We start from the raw sequence: 22,328 nt of genomic DNA, 5'->3' as shown, positions 1-22,328 counted from the left end.
TTTTTTTTTTTTTTTTTATTAAAGTATGGCGCTCTCCATAGTTGTATTTCATGAGCATCAGTGAACTAGTGCCAGATTTTTCCTATCATTTGCTAAGAAGAATGGATCGGTGTGTCCTAAAATTCCTAGCTGGATTTAGTTGAGTGATGGCTAAGATGGTTCTCAGAGTGCCCATGACTGAGAGCCACCTTGTTACCATCTTGCCTCCAGCATGAAAGAAACTTGCTTGTGCTTATGTGGGTGTCAGCTCCCTGACTCTACCAGCCTGTTATCCATTCAAGCACTCTCCTCTGGGAATGCTAGCCCTTCCTTTGCTTTTCAGTTTAATAAGTGCACCTCAGTCCCCAACCCCCTTGGAAGCACTGCCCTGTAGCATCCAGCCCCTTCTCCACTGAACTCTCACAGAAATACCAGACCAGCTATCCCCAAGGGAACATTGTACACACGAGCCTATATGATTCATCTCAGGATCAGCTCCTTATATAGTACCACGGCATTGAGATATATTTACAGTGAAAACAACAATAAGTTTACTATCAAAGAGTGAAGAGATAGTGAGTAAGGATAATGGAATCAAAAGGTTACATATAAAAGAAAATCATAACATGCTTTCTAGACACTACAACTATCAGGCTAACCTTCTGTCTACAAAAGTTTCTCGCACCTCAAAAGTCCTTTTCAGAATTTCAACCAAGGCTGGTTGTGATCCCATTTTCATGAATGTAGTTGCACTGCTCAATTACTTCCTAGGTGCAGGATAAAGGGGTGTTTTCCTTGCCTTCTCCTCATGGGCGGCTCTAGGGATTTTGCCGCCCCAAGCACGGCAAGCAGGTTGCCTCCGGCGGTTTGTCTGAGGAGGGTCTGCTGGTCCCGCGGCTTCGGCGGACCCTCCGCAGGCAAACCGCAGAAGGCAGCCTGCCTGCCACCCTCGCGGCGCCAGCAGAGTTCCCCCCACGGCTTGCCGCCCCAAGCACACGCTTGGCATGCCGGGGCCTGGAGCCGCCCCTGCTTCTCCTTATATCCCCCAAAGTACCCAGACTCATGATAGCCAGACACCCCCTCCCGCCCCCCACACGTGGCTTATTCTCTGGTGTGCTGCCTCCCTGTTTATTTCACATCCTCACCCCATTGACTTCATATGTAAATGGAGCTTCCATTGTGTTAGCTTACAATGCTTAATTTACATGCAAACAGAGACAGATGAACAAATATCTTTTGTCTGACAGAAAACCTGTTTGTTATCTCTGCCCTGATACAGACTTTAGAACATATTTCCAATATACATACATAACTCCTTACATAGCATCTGTACATACATTTCACAATGATATTAATGACCAATGTGACCTGGCTTTCATTTAAGACTTCACCTGACATTCTTTCGTGAACCAGAATGTACATACCAGGATCCGGACATTCCTGTAACCCCCTTGCCAGCTGGCACTGAAGGGTTCATGGGTCACTGAGCCATCCAAGGAAAGACCAAATTATTCAGTTTGGCATCACATTACCTTTAGGACAATTCTAAAAGCTCTGCTGTCAGATATTTAAACTCACAATATTAGCAATTCATCTGTTATTATGCCTTCTAGCTGGCAAAACAGTAGACATTACAATGCCCAAGTTTATGTTACTAAAGAAAAGCAATAAATACCATGACAGAGTGAATCAATGAGAGATGGGACACAGCCTCAGCATCAGGACCAGAGGATCCAGCCAATCTTTTTTTTTAAATTGGCAAGAGGGTTTTAGATTAAATAATGTCTTTCTTCAGTATTGTAGTGACCATGCTGACTCAGTAGTGGCACCTCCGAGTCCATCCCTTCCAGCATGAGCTGGAAGAAAAACATTGACCACAGATCATGCTAGTAACAGTAGAGACTCATTTCAGCATCCAGCCAGCAGAGGGCTCCATGATGCTAAGTGAAGTGGACAAAGAGGTGACACACAGAGCCTGAGCAAACAGGGAGAGAGCCATTGGGCTGTAGGTAAGTGTGAACAGCAGGCAAGTGGTGGCAGCCCAGCTGGCTGGGGAGGGAAGGTCAGGCCCCAAAAGCTGAAAGCTAAGCCTGGAAGCAGACTGTTGGTGGCAGGAGGCCTGCAGCAGCAGAGTAAGGGGCGAACAGCCAAAAAGTAGTAGCAGGTGAGACACAGGCACATGTCTGAATGACAGGAGAACAATCCGGAGGGGCCCCCAATGAAACCAGAGAGGACAGGACTGATCTCTGGCCAGTGGATCTACAGGCCTGCACTGAATTGTCTGTTAGCCCACATACAAAGCCAGAATAGCCTTATACCCCTCCTACTGGACTGCCCTAGGAGTCAAGTTATTCTCTTTTATGATACCTGTTTAAAGAATATGCCTAGAATATCAGCACATTTTCTTTCTGCCAGACCTTGCAAAGTACCTTTTTCTTTTAAAGCTAGGAGTGGGCAAGTGATCATTGGACACAAACCAAGGGCTAGAATCTAGAGCATCTGATTCATTTACCTCCCAGCTCATGGGACACAGAGCACACTGCCAATGGGGACTGGTGGGCCATAGCACTCAGTGACACAATGAAGTGTGGTTAGTTGCAACCTCTTTTATCATATCTCAGCTAGTTGTCTGGGGAAAGCAGCACCTCTACTATCCCACCCCCATTATTCTCAGGTACAAAAAGTCATTACTATAGTAATGTCTCCTTTCCTCAATCAAGCCATTCAAAAGCATGCCCATAAGGGCAATGAGTCTTATCTACTGATAGTGTTTCTGTTTCGTTTTTTTTTTTTTTTACTCTGCAACACTGGACTTTAATTTTCAATATGAATTGGGTTTGGAAAAATATTCTGAGTGAAAAAAAAAACAAACTTTTTTTTTGGGGGGTGGGGGGCTATAGAACACATGCATGGCAGGGAGGTAAAGCATACCCCGGAGGGGCTGACAGGTAGGAGAAGGAACCCGGAGGGGCTGACAGGTAGGAGAAGGAAATGTAAATCAGAGTTCATTATTTCCAAGCTTGACCTTTAAAAAGCTTATCAGCTGGCTTTCCTACACCCCCTCATGAGCCCCACCCTTTCCAGCCTCCACCTTCAGGCTCAGAATCCCTAGCTGACATCACCTCGTCAGCCCCCTTCATGTCCACTGATTCTCACCTATCTCCAGCACAATGATTAGCATGTGCAGCAGACAAGTTCTGACAGGTCTGTGCAGAGGCAATGGGTTTTGCATGTAAAATTTCAATTTTTCCAACTTGACTGCAGAGGCGCAGGCTTTGTTATTTACACACAGTTGGGTTAGTGCTAGGGAAATGTGTACATACAAAAAAGTGTGCACACTCCAGTGGAAACAGAGATGAATTCCTATAATGAAAATCAGGCTCTAAAGATAGAGGCCCATTACTGTATGATCTGCAAATGTTAGTGAATAGGATAGTTATGTATCAGTAACTGAACCTCTTCTCTACTTATGTCATTGATATGTGGTTAGTACACCAGGTTCTCTTGGTACAAAGCAATAAAATCTTTCATACTTTCACTTACACATTTGCTAGCTTGATTCCTTGGTTAAAGATTACACTGCACTCAACTTCCCACCCATGCCCCACTATCTGTTAAAACAAAGATTGTGTCTTCAGACAATAACTGTTACCAAGTGGTACCCTCCAAATACCCACATTGCAGGTTAAATAAACTCTGAATCTAAAAAGGAAATGTGCCTAGTAGACTGTTAATACAAGGTTAAGAGGGAAGCCCTTCAAGGTATCATCAATAATGTGCTCTCTCTCTTTCTCTCCACCCTCTAACCCTCTGCTGCTTCTGCTCTCTCTATAGCATTTTAAAAAACGTTCATTGTATATTTGTACAACTCCTCCCCCCGATCCATCCATCTCTTTTCCTCAAACAGATTTATTTTTCCCTTTCAAAGTTATTTAAAAGGTAAATGTCCTAGAGTTATGTCTCCCTTCCCCCATTGCCAATATTGTTACTCAATCTGGGAGTGCCAGGGAGGGCTAGGAAAGGTAGTTTTACAGCGTATGTATGCAATTAGGTTTTTTTAATTGGAGTTGGAGAGGGCTGAGCTTTCCCTGGGAATAAGGAACAAAAGGGGTGAGAAATTTAGCATTTGAGATAACAGGCTGGCAGTTTGTGGGGGCAAGGGGAGAAAGGGAGAAGCAGGGTGGCCATAGTTAGTATGGGCAGAGAGGGCTCGATCCCAGTACTGCTGAAGTCAATGGCAAAACTTTGACTTTGATGGTGCAGGATCAGACCCTGAAGTCACAGAATTTAAAGACTGAAAAGAGCTACTATGTTTTCTAGTTCATCTCCCCGCCAAAGCAAGGTTGTACATTTCTTAGTACTTTGTGCAGTCTAATTTTAAGTGTCCCAAATAACAAGGCTTGTATTACATCCCTTGGGAAACTGTTTCATAATCTAATAGCTCTCACTGTTAGGAAGGTTTTTGGATATTCAGCCTAATTTTGGCCTTTCTTAATTTGATCCCATTGCTCCTAGTTATACCTTCTTGTCCCAGGCTAAATAGAATTATTTAACCTCCTTGGCATCTGCACCTGTGAAATATTTGTAGAATTATGACCTCACAGGCACACATAATTTAGCCTAGATATATTTGTTTAGCTGTTTTAATCTTTCCTCATAAGTCAGTCCACCAGTCTTTGAACATTTTTGAAATCTATCCAGTCTGTCAATATCTTTCTGGTAATGGGATGCCTGGAACATTTCAGATGCAATTGCACCAAATGTACAAAGAGGAACTATTACCTCCTTGCACCAAGGTAAAATGCCTTCGCTTATGCAGCACAAAATTCCCTTTTCAGAAGCAGAGTTCTACTCCTACAGGCATCAGATTTTCACACTATGGTATAACAATGAAGACAGTATGAAAAGTCAGATCTCTTCATTTAGTCTGACTGTATTACGGAGAAATAGTTGTACAGCATCCATACACTTTGACTGTGTTACACAAGTCAATTTCTGTGCAATTCTTTTAAAAAAATGTTTTGTAATTGACATTTTCAGGGGCCAGGGTAGCTTGGGAAATGTGTCAGTTACTCTACAAATACATAGAAAGGCATGATGGGTGATATGTACATATAATTTGTTGATTAACAGAAGAAGAAAAAAGGCAAACCATTAACTGTGCTCCTAGTTTTCAAAATCAGTTTTAGATGGCAGAAATAATATTTAAGTATAATTTAAAAATATTGCCCTGAGTTCTACTCTTTAAAATATTCAGTCAAACCAAAATCTTTAGATCATGGGAAAAGTACAAGAATTATAAAAATAAATATACATTGGAGAATCTGCCTTATGAAGCATCTTTCATGGTCTGAAAAACAGACAATATGATTCATTGTGTCCACCACTTGCTCCTGTCAAACACTAAAGAACAGCTGAAATTGCTGGTACAGGTGCACCACAAATGTTACAAAGACAACACAATAGACACACACAAGTAAAATAGACAAAAACAGAGAAAAGTGTATATACATTACATAGCAAGATTAATGTTTCTGCAATACTTAAACCACAATTAGAAATACTTTGGAATAGGCTTCTATGTTCAGAATTAGTCATTTGGAATTTTAATTCCAACAGAAACCAAACCATGTAATTTTTAAGCACCAGATGTTATGTTTCCTCATACACAAAGAGCAAACTGACACTTTCGGTCTGAATGACTTGTTAAAATTGAAATAAGAACAAAAGTAAAGAGCACACAGACTCTCTCCTCGCTGTAAGAGATTACCCTGAACATAAAATAGGAGCCAGTCTCTGTGGATATTAAGAGTCCTAGAGACTAAATGCAGAGGTACAAAGAAAGTCCTAAGAGTTTAATAGTGATATGCAGCTCAACAGAAGTACAAAGTGCCACAGACTGATGTACCTTTTCTAATATACATATTAAGAGCTCCACATCTTTATTCACAGTCTGATAAACAAAAGTCTTGCCTTTCATTAAGTTGTAATGATGCCAATTTAATTTTTAAATGTACAGTTCTTTAGACTATTTAGAATTACTGCAGTAAATCCTGCTCTCAGTTAAAATTATTCTGGGATTTACACGACTGTAACTGACAGCAGACTATGGCCCATTCTTTCTTAACAGAATGTACAGAAAACCAGAGCCTGTTCCTCCTGCTGGTATCCCCACAAAATTCCTATTGAAATCAATTAGACTTTTGCTTGCAGGATCAGTGCCTTGGTAGAAAATACTTTTATGTAATTAAGCAAGCTGTCCTGACCAAATTCTGCTCTTAGTTACATCAACTTACATATGGAATATCTACTCTGGGCTTGATCCACCCAAAGGCTGCATGGGTTTCTGCCAGCATAAAATCTAGTGTGGGGCCCCTGGCAGTGGAAAATCCACTGCAACTCCTATTCCACCAGGAAGCTAACAACCAGGCAACACTGCCACAGAAAAGGGCAGCACTGACCTGGGAAGGTATATAATATTAGCACCTAGAGCAGCAGTTCTCAAACTGTGGGTTGGGACTCCAAAGTGGGTCGCAACCCTGTTTTAATGGGGTCACCAGGGCTGTTGTTGAACTTGATGGGCCTGGGGCTGAAGCCTAAGTCCAAGTCCCACCACACAGGACTGAAGCCCTCAAGCTTTAGCGGCCCCTAGGGCAGGTGGACTCAGGCTTCGGTCCCCCTTCCTGGGGTCTTGTAGTAATTTTTGTTGTCAGAAGAGGGTCGCGGTGCAATGAAGTTTGAGAAACCCTGACCTAGAGGATGATCTGACTCCATACTTCTCCAGCAGGTTTCCAGTGGAGCCCAGGCTGCTAATCAAAGCAGCCCTTCCCTGCTGGAGCCCCATTCCAGGATGACATTGCAAATGCCAGCTACTCTCCCCTGGGCATGACTCATAGAATCACAGAAGACTAGGGTTGGAAGAGACCTCCAGAGGTCATCTAGTCCAACCCCCTGCTCAAAGCAGGACCAACCCCAACTAAATCATCCTAGCCAGGGCTTTGTCAAGCCAGGCCTGAAAAACTTATAAGGATGGAGATTCCACCACCTCCCTAGGTAACCCATTCCTGTGCTTCACCACCCTCCTAGTGAAATAGTGTTTCCTAATATCCAGCCTAGACCTCCCACACTGCAACTTGAGACCATTGCTCCTTGTTCTGTCATCTGCCACCACTGAGAACAGCCAAGCTCCATCCTCTTTGGAACCCCCCTTCAAGTAGTTGAAGGCTGCTATCAAATCCCCCCTCACTCTTCTCTTCTACAGACTAAATAAGCCCAGTTCCCTCAGCCTGTCCTCATAAGTCATGTGCCCCAGCCCCCTGATCATTTTCACTGCTCTCCGCTGGACTCTCTCCAATGTGTTCACATTCTTTCTGTAGTGGGGGGCCCAAAACTGGACACAATTCTCCAGATGTGGCCTCACCAGTGCCAAATAGAGTGGAATAATCACTTCCCTCGATCTGCTCGCAATGCTCCTACTAATGCAGCCCAATATGCCGTTAGCCTTCTTGGCAAGAAGGGCACACTGCTGACTCATATCCAGCTTCTCATCCACTTCTCGACTCCATTTTGAGTCACAGCTTTCTCTGTTGGTGCAGAAAGCTGCTGCCATTTACACTCCCTATGACCATGGCTGAGAGTCAAGTCTACTGACTTCAATGGATTTGCACTAGTGCAGAAGAACAGAATTTGGCCTTCTAGCTTTAAACTAGAAACGGAAAAAAATAATTAAGAAGTGCATTAAGATTACAGTGATGAGAACCACACGTTAAAGTGCCTCAGTCTGACATAAAGAAGTGAATGCATTCATTTGTAGAAGGGAAGAACCCACACAAGGAATTTTCTTTGAATAACATTTGGACTAAGTCAACCACTCAGAGAGAGACATCTTATCATTTAAGAGCTAAACAAACACAACATTGATTTTGATGCATAATCACTAGCAAAGTCAATCATTGGCTTGCGTTAAATAAAGAAAGAGTGGCTTAATGGAAGTTCAAGGTCATTGTCTACTTTTCTATCAATCAGGTGTTTCAGTAAGGGCAGGGCTTGAGTTCTTTAATCCAAAAAAAGGTGGGGTGTTTTGTTTAGCTTCTTTGTTGTTGTGTTTTGGTTTGGTTTTGATTTGCAGCATGCACAAAGTCTTTTGCACACCCTCTCAAGTCACATTTTCAAGACTTGCTGTCTTTCCAGAAACAGCAGTGTTGCTATTCTCCAGTTCTGCACCTCAGGAAAAATTAAAATGGGGACCATGTTTCTGGCAAAGTTGGATTGTTTGGTCCTTTTCTTGAACATAGAACTGTTCCCACAGGAACAATCCCAGCAAGCTGAGTAATCAGTTCCTTCAATGGAAGGATGTTCCGGTTTCCAATTAAATAGTTGGTCTTTTAGCCAAAAGCAAGGTAGTATTCATAATCTTGCCTTTATGCTGTGCAATACATGGCAAAGATGGTGAATCTAGGTTTTAAAATATGATCTGAGCTAGGTGGCACTAGTTGTGAACTTAAAATCGCAAAGGTGCAAGATGATTCACTAAATCTCTGCCTAACCCATTCTACATTTCCCCCTTCCAAGCTAGTTATGATTGAAATCTGAAAGTATTTCATCCTGATTCATTTTGTTTCTCTTGGAAATGCAGGCATGACAGCTCAGGTTGAGATTTCACCAGCTAAGGGCATACCCCAAAACTCAAGGTGCTGCAGAAGGTAGTGCTGGCAATTCAGTGGGAAGCACTCTTCTCTCTGATTCAATACTAATCTTATGCCTCAACATTGTGTTGGGGATACTGTCTGTTACTGGAGTACCACCTTTTAAATTAGTACAATGGAGGGCCTGACCACTTGTGGACATTAAAGCCTTAGGTGAAATCCAGACCCAATTGAAATCAATGGGAGTTTTGCCATTGGTTTCAATGGGGCTAGGATTTCATCCTCATGTCTATTTGCAAGAGTATGGGTGTTAGTCCTAGGTTCCTGAGCAAATTCCATTAGAGGTCATTACATAATATCCAGGTCAACTGGACATAATATTCTTCACTTCCTTTCTTAAACTGTTGGGCTGAACACTGTTAAACAATTGCTACATTCCACCCTAAAAGTGGCTGCTGTCCATTGATGGAAGAAGTGATGATTCCAGTATATGTGTTCATTACAGGAGGGCAAGTGTGTTAGTACTTGTAGATAAAAGGTGCTATACAAATCTAAGTTATTTAATAAATGTATGCATATTGCCACCATATTGGGTGGATTTTTTTATTACTTAAAAGATCAGAGATAAGTAACCCTATGGAGAGTGGTTGCTTGGCTTGACTCAAATATTTGGAAGCTTATCCAACTGCTTTTCATAAAAACTATTCAAACTTTCTGGGTTAGTAAAATTGGGCTGAAAACTTCATGAGATTTCTGGCAGTTACTTCCAGGGGAGAAACACTTTTCAGTGTAGCCTCTCTTGTGGTATTTCAGCATTACCAGTCCTGGCTAGAATCATAAAACTTTCTTGAGAGCAAGGTTTGGTTTCGCTTTACTTGGAGTTCCTAACAGAGGTTTGGGCCATTCTCTATTTTATCCTAACTGGTTTGCCCATTTCTAATATAGCACAGTTTGGCTATGGATATTGACAAATATTTGAACAGCACAAAGCAAAGTTTTCACTGCTCTCAAAATGTTGTAGCTAACAATTATAAAAACTCAATTAAAATATAGTGACCTATGTATTGAATCAACCAACTTAAAGACCACAGGTGAAATCCTGCCTCTACTGAATTCAATGGCAAAACTCCCATTGATTTATATAGAGTCATGATTTCATCCAGTGTGTGCAAGAAGTAATTTCAAGGTAGTTTGTGGCTGTTATTTCTCTAATGAATTAATGTCAGGGATCAGGAGAGGCTAAGTATTTTTACTTGTATACCTAGTTCTGAGTTCCTGATAGTGGCAAAGCGCCCATCTAAACCAATGGGAATTTTACCAGATTAAGAATTGTGCACTTTGATTTCTGTTTAAGGCTTTCAGATTCAACTGTGTGCAGATTTTAACACATTCATACCGCAGAAGAGAGCTGTTGGAAAACACAGTAAGACTCTATAAACACATACATGGATACATGGATATTACAAAGATACAGGGATCAATTATCTTCACTAGTCAAAGAGAGGCCAGTAGTGTTATAATAATCTTAAATATTTACCATATATACTCGATCATAAGATGGTTCGTTTATAAGCCGACACCCCCCAAGGTAGATAAAGTAAAAATGGAAAATGTTTATGACCCGTTCATAAGCCGACCCTATAATTCAGGGGTCAGCAAACTTTGGCTCCCGGGCCATGAGGATAAACCGCTGGTGGGCCGAGATGGTTTGTTTACCTCGAGCGTCTGCAGGCATGGAGGTAAACCTAAGTAAACAAAGTGTCCTGGCGCACCAGCTGCTTATCCTGATGGGCCAGGACCTGCAACTGGTGGGGAAATTTTTTTGGGGGGGGAGAAGCTGGGGGTCAGGGGAGTAACTCCTGCGACCACCCCCCACATGACCCCACCCCTAGCCCAGGACCCCCACACTCTCCCCATCCTTTCCATTCCCACCTTATCTGGGGCGGGCCAGACCAGGTGGCGCAGCCGCAGCGTGCTCCGGTGGGCTTGGCTGGGTGGCCACAGCCTGCTCTGCTTCGGAGGCAGGGAGGGGAAGAGCAGCGTGGCCAGAAGGGGAGAGACTCTGGCCCCACCTCTTCCCTTCTGGCTCTGCTGCCTCTCCTTGCTCCCTCTGTTGGGGGAGGGGCTGTGTCCCACCTCTCCCTGTCTATACCCATTCATAAGTTGACCCCCTTCTCTAGTGCTTCCCTTTTTTACTAAAAAAATTCGGCTTATGAACGAGTATACATGGTAATATAATTTCCCTGTTATCAAATAAAATTCAAGAATCATTGTCAATGGAAAATGGTATGAAATTGCCAGTATTGGAGATATCCAAGGGCAAGGCTAGGAGAGAGACCTATTTATTAGGAATTGTTCCGGAATTGGGTTTTTGTGCAGTTTTTTTTCTCTAGAGAAGTTGATCACTTGATCAACTTCCTAATTCCAGTATCAGCTCCATCCCCAGAATAGCCATTATCTCCTGTCTGAGACTGGCAGGATCGATTCTGTTTTTTGTTGGTTTTTTTTAAATCTTCTACTTAAGTTTTTAGCCCTCCTCTTCTCTCCTCCAGTTGTCTGTTCCCTCTTCTCTCCAGTTTTTTTAATATCCTCCTTTACCCTTCACCATCTGTCTCCTCCTTTGTTACGAACATTGTTACGATCACTCTCCCTATCTAGTTCCTGCTCTCTGATGCACAGGTGAGCTACACTGAAGCAGTTTACCTAGAATGATAGAGGCACCTGCAGTAAAGGAAGACAAGCTGTATGTGGAGTGACTGCAGGTGACAACTGCAGCAGATTCAGCATGGCAACACACACAATGGAAGCAGAAGGAGATATAAAAAAAGTCCACTAATAAGAACATTCTACTTCTACCTTGCAAGCAGCATGAGATTTCTCATTGGGCCATATTTCTGCCACTCATATTGCTGTATCAAACAAACAAACAATGACAATCTCCCCAACATTAACATACTAATTTAAGAAATGATTCGTCTTTTATTGAAGGTAGTATCAATCTTCCCATTGACTTCAATGGGAACTGGATCAGTCCTTTAGGACCTGATTCTGCAAACACCCACGTGCTTAACTTAATTACAGATATAGTATGAATAGTTTCATTGAAATGAGTGGAACTACCCAGGAATAGAACTAAGCATGTGCAAAACTGTTGGCAGGCTCAGGGCCCTAGAATATAAGGTAATTTATTTTTAAAAGACTGATTTGTAAACTAACATATGGAAATGTTTTCATAGTAATAGTAAGCAACTTCCTGATCAAATTCCAACTACAATTTGACAAATGCTTTTGGGATTACTCAAAATAACCCCAAGAGAAGCCAGTATTCTCTTTGGAATTAAGTTGCCAAAGAAATCCTTTGTTCTCCTGATACAGAACCCCCCAACCCCACACCAACCTCCTGTGCCAATCCTATTTTCCTTGTATATTTGCATGATGACTTTAACAGGCACACAGATTTTATATAGGGAAGAAAAGAAAAAGAGTCTTCCCAAGTGCATTTTAAAAGTGTAACTGTTTGGGGCAAAAAGTCTAACAGCAGCCAGTACTATTTTATACACAGCAAGGAGTGTCAGAGTATGTACACTTTTCATTGCATAATACTGTGCTAGTAAAGAAGGCAACATATCTTCAGTGCCTTTTAACAAGGGAATAAGCAAAGAAACAAAGGTCCAAACACATTATGATCTAGTGCCATATGCTGCAGTCCTGTCTGTGATTGTATAACAAAGGTAAAATGTGATACAGTTAACAAGTGGTTCAAGAGTCATGATATCATGCTTATAATTTATGAAATAGTATCTGCTTAAATAGATCTATCTCAGTAAATTAATTCATTGTATTAACCTAGTAGGAAGTGTGTGCTTTCAGACAGCTATAGGAACCAAGCATACATTGTAATTCTAGTTCTCCCTAATTTACCATACAATTGCCAGGAATGTAAATGACGGATATTTCATTATATTTAAGTAGCAAAACAGACACAATTGGCAGCTTTCTTGATCATTCAAAGTGTCAGTGTCAACACTGAGCTAGGAGTTTATCATGGAAATTGCTATTATATTTCCTTATAAATTTCAGAGAATTGTATCTTGCAAATTTTTGGGGGTTGATTTTCCACGCCTTGCACCTTATATCATCACTTACCCCTATGTAGAGAGGGTACAAAGTGCTACCATGCTGATCCAAAAGCATTTTACATCCATTATGCACAGAGCTAAGAGGCAACATAATGCGTCAAGCAATGGAGAATCAGGCTCCTCATGTTTGGTGCTAGCCCAGACGTAGATATTTTTGGAAAGTTTGAAGAAAATACATTCAACTGTTTTTTGTGTTATCAAAGCATGGGAAAAATGTTTTCCACATTACATGAAAATTCTTTAGTTGTTTCACATAATAGTTTTCCAATGGCTGCTTTAAAGTTTTCAAGCTGACATGTATCTAATAGTGAATGAGTCCATTTGAAGGCACTTGGTTACAGCCTAAAGTTATGAACGTTTGCAAAACTATGTACTGAGCATATATAGGACATACTTTTCTCACTGATTTAAGCATTCACCAAAGCACTTTGAATGTTTTCAAGTATAGATCTGCTTATACCATCAGTCATCACTGTTATGAACTCTGACAGCCATTGCACTATCCTGACCAAATACCACTTGTGGATGAAAAGCTAGGAAGCCCTGTTTAGGATCAGCTGAGTTTCAGAACTGTATAACCATTTCCCACTTCTGACTTCCTCAATTTTCCAAAGAGAGGAAAATGTTCACAGTAATTTACAGTAATGCAATTTACAAATAACATAATCCTTTGATTCTTCAATAATGTAAGAACCAGGTAATGACAGAGTAATGCAGGTGTTGCTCTAATAGCCATGTTAACATAGTGATTAATTCAAAACTGATCTCTGAAAAATGACAAGTTGTTTTACTCTCTAAAGAGCTTGGACTTTGTGAGCTCTGTTGCGCAAGAAAATAATTTTCCTGCAGCAGTAACATGCCCTAACTTTTCACCTGTGCAGTGATTTATGACATTTTAAAACAAATGGTCTAATATGCTCACATAATAATAGAGCAGATGTTCAAGTTCATCCAGAAACAATAAATTATGGAAGTTAGAGGGAGAAAAAGCAAGGTTCTGCTAGTCTTAATGCCTGTTCTCATCTAGTTTTAATAGCTAAGCAGAGGTGAACCTGGTCAGTAATTGCAGGGACAACACCTCCACAGAAACAGGAGCCTATGAAACATGTAGATCTTTTGAAGACAAGATTATTTCACTTTCAAGCCTCGAACAGATTACTACCAGCATACAAAGCAGTTTGATAGGCAGTGCTACTACTTTTGAATGCAGACATCCCTGATTCTGTTTGATGCTGGAATGGATTCAGTATTTAACCACGTGGATATCTTTCTGTGTTCGGCACAAACATCATCAAGCTCTGGAGTTTTTTGCTAGAATGCACTTATTCATTAGACAGTTATTGTTAAGATATCATTTTTTCAATTTAAGCCCCTATTTTCAGTAGTTTGACTTTCTAAAATATCTACCTTCAGGCAGAAATTCTTATGCTTAGTCCCAGCCCAGAGGTGAATTTTTTATTTTTTTTTAGGATGAGACATTCAGATAAATGCTGATTTTAAGTGCTTATTGAAATAAGTTACTTATATTGTCTCTCTTTAATCTTTAACAAGAATTACAGATCTTAAATTAAAAAAAAATAAGTATTGTAATAACAGACATAAGCTTTTTTAGCAGAAGAGTGAGAAAATTCAAAGTTAGCAGTAACTTTAAATCAGGATACATTCCAGCAGGGGTCTTTCATTATATGACAATACAATATATATGCAGTAACAGACAATGAGACATACCAGTTGTGCATCCCGTGTTTCAGAAAACAGTACACAAATTCAGCTTATTTACATTTTCTTATTGGAGAAGCAATACGAAAAAAAGAAATGGAGTTCCTTGCTGTTCGACTGTATTATTTGCCAAATTCAGTATTATGTTGCATTTTTCACTACTATGTGATCACAGAATGAAAATCCCTATTGTACTGACCCTGTACTGAATTTAGTTCCAGTAAAATCAGTAAGATTCTGCCTATATGAAGTAGCTTGCAAGATTAAGGCCCAAATTTCTATTGATCTAAAAATGTATACAGCCCCTATCATAACAACTGTGCACTTCCAAAATAATTAAAAACAGACAGTAAAAAGCACAATAGCTTTAACTCTGTTTGTTTGTTTTTTTAATTATAGTCTCACACCCAGATTGCAAGGTGGTTGGGACAGGGACCACATTTTCATAGGAGTTTGTCAGTGCCTAACACAATTGGGTCTCGATCTTGATTGGAGCCCATAGGTAATATAAACAGCATATCATCAATAACAGTGTTGCATTAACATGGCAATGGGTTGCATGTAATATCTTAGGCCACATTCCTGAAAGGAGCTCTGTGTGGGTATAAGGATCCACCCACACAGAGTTTCTTGCAGGATTGGGGCCAAGTCCATATTTAATTTGTCATCATTATCTAAGGCAAAACAACCAACAGCACAACAAAACACAAGAATAATTCTTTCCTAAGGGAGGAATTCTGAACCCGTGTGCAAAGCTTAAGTAAAAGAGCCTTGTCCAGGGGAACTTGGTAAAGGCTTGGGGTGGGGGGGAAAACAGACTCTTCCCTCCTCACCCAAGATCATGCAAAATATATTAAAGGCCATGGACTGCAGCAGCATCCATGATCATTGTGCACTCCGTTCACATCAACGTTTAGGCCAGTGAATCCACGTATTTGACTTGCACTAGCATCCGGCATATGCCCAATAACTCCTCCACTCCCACAAGCTAATGCCGGGAGGTATCAAAGAACAGAGTTGCATAATCTCCCTGCATAGCTTCTCTGTGGCTTGCCCTTCCGTGCAAGTGAACCACATACAGAAGTTCTGCTGAGTTTAGGAACTTCTATGCCTGGAAGGTTGTAGGGAAGCAGTAGTCAGTCTCTGAAATATTTCAGCGGCTATTACATGTACTGTTATGGCAAAGCAAAACTTGCCCAAAGACACCTTATGCTGTATGTTTATAATGTTAAATTAATAGTAATAACCTAGCTGCATTTCCTTGTTTTAACAATGACTGTATTCAAGTTACAAAATTATATAAAACAAAAAAGACAAAAGACTGATTTAACAGAAAAAGTTAAACTTCTATTTTTGATTTATGAGCCTGTTTCATTTAATTTTTCACATCATCTATATACACACAAAGACACACATCTGTAGAACATGCCATCTAAGATGTTAAAAAAATCGGTTATATTGATAGATAAACAAAAAAATCACGACATATGCAGTAATATGTACCAATTTTATGGATGAAGATGATTTCAAGCAATATTTCTATATCACTGGAAGCATTTGGAAACTTTAGACCCTATGTAAAGGCTGCTCCATGATTATTCCATGTAGAAATGACCACCTACCATATATCTGAAGTTCCTTTCTTTTTTTGAATTAACTACCCTTTTTACTTCCATACAGAAAATTGTTTTAATTTTAGCAAGATTTTGGTACTATTCTAAAATACTTAACCAGAACTATCCAGTCTTCAATAACAAACCATAAAGGACTGGCATGTTGGCCCGGATGCCTCTTTCCTATTCCTAGAACTCCTGATGTTCTTAACTGTAACTACACAACCACACATTTCCTCCAACCCCCCTACGGCCTGTGACATAATCTCACACTCTCATGAATGTGCAATATTTGTAGTATAAAAAACCCTCCAGCTATCCTTTAGCTATATACTCTCCTGAAATGCTATGCTAACATGAATAATTCTAAATCACTGGAATAGTTTTACACACATACTTCCCTGTTTATATGCACTTAATATAATTTTTAACATTATTCAAGAATAATTATGTCAGATACCCTGGGAATCTTGTTCAAATGCTAAGAACTACAGGAAAAGGGACAGGACTACTTGTGGCACCTTACAGACTAACAAATTTATTTCAGCATAAGCTTTCGTGGGCTACAGCTCACTTCTTCAGATGCATAGAATGGAACACACAGACAGAAGATATTTATATATACAGAGAACATAAAAAGGTGGAAGTACGCATACCAACTGTAAGAATCCAATCAATTGAGATGAGCTATCATCAGCAGGAGAAAAAAAAAACCTTTGAAGTGATAATCGAGATGACCCATAGAAGGTGTGAGGAGAACTTAACATAGGGAAGTATCAGAGGGGTAGCCGTGTTAGTCTGGATCTGTAAAAGCAGCAAAGAAGTCTATAAGGTGCCACAGGATAACAGACATTTTGGAGCATGAGCTTTCCAAAACATCTGTTAGTCTATAAGGTGCCACAGGATTCTTTGCTGTTTTAACATAGGGAAATAGATTCAATTAGTGTAATGACCCAACCATTCCCAGTCTCTGTTTACACCTAAGTTAATTGTATCTAATTTGCATATTAATTCAAGTTCAGGAAAAGGGGGAACTTTATAAATTCTTACAAGTTATTCTGAGTCAAAGAGATTAAAAGGAAAAAAAAAGACTGATGCTAACTAAATCTGTACTTAACATGAAATCCACACTGTAACCAGCCACACTGTAGCTTGTTTGCTGAAAGAAACTACATCTCAAAGGGCTATACCTTCTCCCCTCTTATTTACAGGTACCCTACCGGCCCTCCACCACCCCTGTTTTTAGTTTGTGTTGGCTTTGGACTGAAGCACCTTGGGCAAAATCTTGGTCCCATTGAAGTCCTTGCTGTTTTATATCTTTATGTAAGGGAGTTATAATTATCTATATAACCACTACAGCTAATAATTAAAAAATCCTGGACAAACAAGAAGGTTGAGTAGATCCACCTAGAAGCTAGAAACTGCAAGAAAAGTCCCGAGTGCACGCAGCAGTCACACCTAGTGTGTGTCATTTTCATGCCACAGATGCCATTTAAAATATCTGTTACCAACACGGCGGCTTATGAGCACATAGGCTGGTCGGAAGGCGGGGCCTGGCCACTCAGGTGTTTAAGATACAGATAATCGATGGTAGTGGGCGCTACCCGGTGCACTTGCCACTTCTGGAATCCAGCCCCACGTCTCCAAGCGCCTCCCAGCCCAGGCTGCATTGCACGGAAACACCGACAAGCCGCATTTGGCCAGGCAGCGAGTTCCCAGCCCACCCGACCCGTCTGGGGGAAGGGGTGGCAGCAACCCCCAGGCGGGAACCTTCCCTGGAGGGAGTCCCCTGCCGGCCGGGGGCGGGTGGCGCCCGGCGCCGGGCTGAGGGAAGCGAGCCCGGCGCCGAGCAGCACCGCGGTGCCCCCTCCGGGAGCGGGACTCTGCCCTCAAGCCCCCAGGAGGGGGCCTGACAGCAGGCGGGGGCGGGGCAGGACCACACGCGCCCCGGCCTGGCTCACTGACCTGCCGGCGCTGCCGCAGCGGCCGCGATCGAGAGACCCGCGGGGCGCTGCTCCTCCGCGGCTCTGCGCTCTGGCCGCGGCCGGCGGCGGGGAGGTGCCGGGCGGCGCCGTGGGAAGGCGGGGGCGGGGCTCTCCCTCCCTCCCACCTGCTCCTCCGCCCAGGCCCGGCCCCGGGAGCGCGGCGGGGGGTGGGCGGCTCCGGCCCCTGGGCTCAGGTGAGAGGCCTGCGAAGCCCCGACCCGCTCCCCAAGGAAATCGTCAAACCTGGATCCTGAGCATCGTCGGTCTCCAGCCCCCGAGCTGCGCTGTCCCCACTGTAGAGCCCAAGGCCCCTGGCTTCCCCGGGGGGGATGAAGCCGGGCCTCGGCACAGCTTGGAAGAGGAGTACAGTAAAATCCCCAGCCCACTTTTGGCCCTGGTTCCTCAGTTTTCCTGGTCTGACTCAGCCCCACACTGCACCATCTCACTAGGTGGAGCTGGTGAATGCCGGTCCAGTAGCACACGGTTCTACCACCTGGAGGCCAGCGGTTAAATCTACCCCCTACCTTGCCCCTCACACATTTAAGTGTCTAAAGAAAAATTCCAGCTCCTGTTGCAAACCGGAGCAGTTGCACAACACAGATGTACCCAGCCCCTGGAACTTGCTGGATTCAGCATTTTTTTTTAATCCCAAATCCTAAAACAGTTGCCTGCTAAACAGAAGAGTGCAGCTGCTCCTATTCCCCTGTAAAAATCCACACCCCAATGCTCACATAGAGTACCTGGAGTCTGCCCATTTTGGGAGCCCAACCCCCAAATTGTACCATATACAAATATTGGTGGGTTTTTTTAGGAGCTTATGAAACTATAAATGAAATCTCTAAACTCCCAAGAGTAGCTCTTGAGGAAGACTTTGCCTTCTAAATTATAAAGGCAAAATATTGTTTGCTCATCCCAGCAGATTTTCTTTTCCACAAATTCAGTCCGTGATTCTCCTCACGCAGGAAGAAACACACAATCTAGTTGTGGCCTGAAAGGCTCTGTCCACACATTTCAGGAATAAGGAAAAACATTTGTGGTTGCTTTTGTAGAACAGAAAATCCTCAATCTGGGGATTGTTTAATCACCAGCCCCTTCTAGGTGCTTCAGGTAACTGGATGCTCATTTCCTTGGATCTGTGTCAATTAAAATCATGTTCAGGTGTTTTAGAAAATCTAGATGAGGTGTCTCTACATCCTGCAGGATTTTTAAGTAATTCCAAGATTTAGCAAATCCATTTCACATAGATACAAACAATGGAAATCTCATCTCACTGAGGATGTTGAAAGGCTATGCTGGCAGCCTATGGACCACTGTCTTTGTGTTGTGGGTATGGAAAGTCTTTCTGTGGAATTCTAATTTCCCCATTGTACTACCTGCTGCTAAAATCAGTTTTCAGATTAGTTATCAAACCAGGTAATCCTTGGCCTCAATAATCTGCTGCAGTTGCTTCCACAGGTTGTAGAGTCTTCTAAACACATTTCCAGTGAATGCTTGACTAGCACCTTAAAGGGTTGCAAATATGCTAATCGCACAAAACCAAACACTCTTTCCCCGCCCCTTCTCCTAGGCCCCACCCCACTCACTCCATCCCCGCTCCCTCTGTCGCTCTCTCTCACCCACCCTCCCTCACTCATTTGCACCAGGCTGGGGTGGGTCCTTTTTCGACTGGCTGCAGAGGTGAAAGTAAGCTCGTATGGCGTACTGGCAACAGCTGGTACACCATAGCGGACTGGCTTTCCCAGGTGGCAATTTAAAGGGCCTGGGGCTCCCAGCAGCGATTGGAGCCCCGGGCCCTTTAAATTGCCACCAGACCCCGGTTAGCGGAGGTGGCCAGGACCCCCAGGGCTCCAGTGGCAATTTAAAGGGCCTAGGGCTCCGCTGCAGTAGCGGCGGCTGGGAGTCCCTGGCCCTTTAAATCACCGCCAGAGCCCCACCGCCGCTACCCCAGAGCTCAGGTGGCGATTTAAAGGGCCCGGGGTGGTAGTGGCGGCTGGGAGCCCCTGGCCCTTTAAATCACCGCTGGAGCCCCCGGCTGCCGCTGCTACCCTGGGGTTAAGGCAGCAGGGCTCAGGCGGCGATTTAAAGGGCCTGGGGCCCCACTGCAGTAGCGGCGGCTGAGCCCTGGGCCCTTTAAATGGCCTGTGAGCCCTGGGGCGCCCGGCTGCCTCTGCAACTGGTAGCTCCGTCAGTGATTTAAAGGGCTCGGGGCTCCCAGCCGCCACTACCACAGCCAGATCCTAGGGCCCTTTAAATCTTGATTTAAAGGGCCCCGGGCTCTAAAGCCCCAACCCTTTTCCGGTTGAGGCCATGCCCCTTCCGGTTGAGGATCCACCCCCGGCTCAGGACTCCGGAGTACCGGTAAGTCCTTTAAGTTACTTTTACCCCTGACTGAGTGTTCCAAAAAAACCCAAAAACAACTTTGGCCTAGGTGAAGAAGAAGAAAAATGACACATTGAAAATGTACTTGAGAGAGAGATTTAAGTGCCAAATTTTAAAATAGTTTTTGTATCAATTTTTCAAGACAGTGCTTTTTAGCTTAGATTAGAGATCAATTTTATGGGCTATTTACATCCAGAATTACTTGCACAAATTCTTATGGGGTGAGCTTGGAACCTATATTATTAAACTGAAAATGACCTATTTGGGTTAAATCAAGTTATATATTTATACACAAATACTGCCTTAGCATAAAGAGGAAAATATAGGGACAGGAGTAGTGAGGAATCCAAAAAGCAGAGCAATAATATTTATTAAAAGTTGTTTCTTGCTGCTTCTGTGGATTGTTTACCTAAAGTCCAGGATTATTCCCCTTTCCAACCCATCCTAAGTAATTCACCTTGTGCAGAGGGGCTATGCATGAATTAAGTACCACCTAAGCCCTATTTGAAGGACGTTAGTGGGATTGCTGGGGTGCATAGGTCTCATCTTGGTCCTCGATGCAGTGGTAAATTTCACCCACAGTACATTCTTTATATGCCAAATGGTTCAAACACACTTAAATATTATGTTCTTGACACCTGGCCAGCAGTAGTCATCTTTGTTATGCACCCCTATTGTACATTGAGTGTTAGTCAGAAAAAAGGGCTTAGTGCCAACCTATTTAAAATTTGTCTAACTCTGTTTAGTCATCCAGGGATCTGCGTGCAAAAAAGGGGTCGTGCCTGTCCAAGAGAGGGTCTTCCAGTGTCACGGGGAAAATCACTACAGCAATTCAGTGGTGGTGCAAGTGGCCAAAATAGGCCCCATTGCCTATAATCAGCTCTGCGCAGGTGGACACCTGCACACAGCCCCATTGCCTTCTGTATCCCCCAGATCCTCCTCCTCCTCCTCCTCACAGCTAGCTCCATGGACTCAGGCTGGAAGAATGCAATTTGTACAACCCTAGAGAAGTGAATCTTTCCCATCATTTTATGCTGATCTTTACTGAGTTTTATTAAGTAATTAGCTCAGTATGGTTACTATATGTTATACCTGTATCAGTAATTTAGTTTTATATCAAGTGTATTGGTGCAATACATTATTAATGTTTTGTAATATCTAGCTCTGAATACATGGATTATACTATGTTTTACCATTCTAAAAATTCAATTTTGGAGTATTTAAATATATATTTTAATTGATTATATGAAAAATACATTTTAATGTAAATCAGATAATGTATCTGTTTCACCAATAAAGCAGTCTGTAATGGTCCAGTGATATCAATGTGACCTTCTCGTTGGTTCCTGTGTATTATGGCTTTAGCAGCTACAGCAGTTACTTTGGGTGATGTGGGTTTAGCTACTTGCCGTTAATGGGTTTTGAATGTTGTACCAGTGAGCAGCTTTCCTGCTAGCCTTCATGAACTTAGCTGTGTAACATTCTTAGGTCATCAGTCTCATTCTTTCAGCCACCGGGCCTGGGATTTACACCTGCTTTTTCTTACACATCCTGTTCAGATTAATCCCATCTTGAATTTACACCCTTGAAAAACACTTTCACGAAAGGGCCCACATGAGGCTTTTCTGGCACCTCAGTTTGGACCAGTATGTGGAAAATATAAATTCACCGTGGGCCTGTAATTGCTAAGAGACTACTGATGCCTAAACTAGCAACAACCCAAACCAATGATAATATGATCCAGAAGTACAGGGAAGCTAAAATAGGCAGGAACACAGTCTGTTATAGTGAATAAGTGGCGGGATGATGGTGTGGCCCATAAAGGAATGTTGACCATGGCCTGTGGTGGTATCGTGCAATATGTGATGG

The 22,328-nt window shown here is 42.5% G+C and overlaps 1 protein-coding gene across 5 annotated transcripts in view; it reads right to left on the bottom strand.

Moving 5' to 3' along the window:
- WIPF3 (WAS/WASL interacting protein family member 3) overlaps window positions 1–18,688 on the bottom strand; it is a 57,081-nt gene extending 38,393 nt beyond the window's left edge. For 2 of the 5 annotated variants that reach the window (XR_005594945.1, XM_039526965.1), the window contains exon 1: window positions 18,061–18,213. The gene's annotated coding sequence lies outside the window, so the exon portion shown is untranslated. Of the gene's footprint in view, window positions 1–10,556; window positions 10,577–18,060; window positions 18,214–18,323; window positions 18,561–18,604 lie in introns of those variants that run through there. The other 3 variants (XM_039526967.1, XM_039526966.1, XM_039526968.1) reach the window with 3 other exon arrangements.
- Window positions 18,689–22,328: the final 3,640 nt, after the last annotated feature.

The sequence above is a fragment of the Mauremys reevesii genome, linkage group 2, assembly GCF_016161935.1.
Source record: "Mauremys reevesii isolate NIE-2019 linkage group 2, ASM1616193v1, whole genome shotgun sequence".
Classification (NCBI taxonomy): domain Eukaryota; kingdom Metazoa; phylum Chordata; order Testudines; family Geoemydidae; genus Mauremys; species Mauremys reevesii.
Note: the sequence above shows the minus strand (reverse complement) of the source record. Positions and strands in the feature narration are given on the sequence as shown.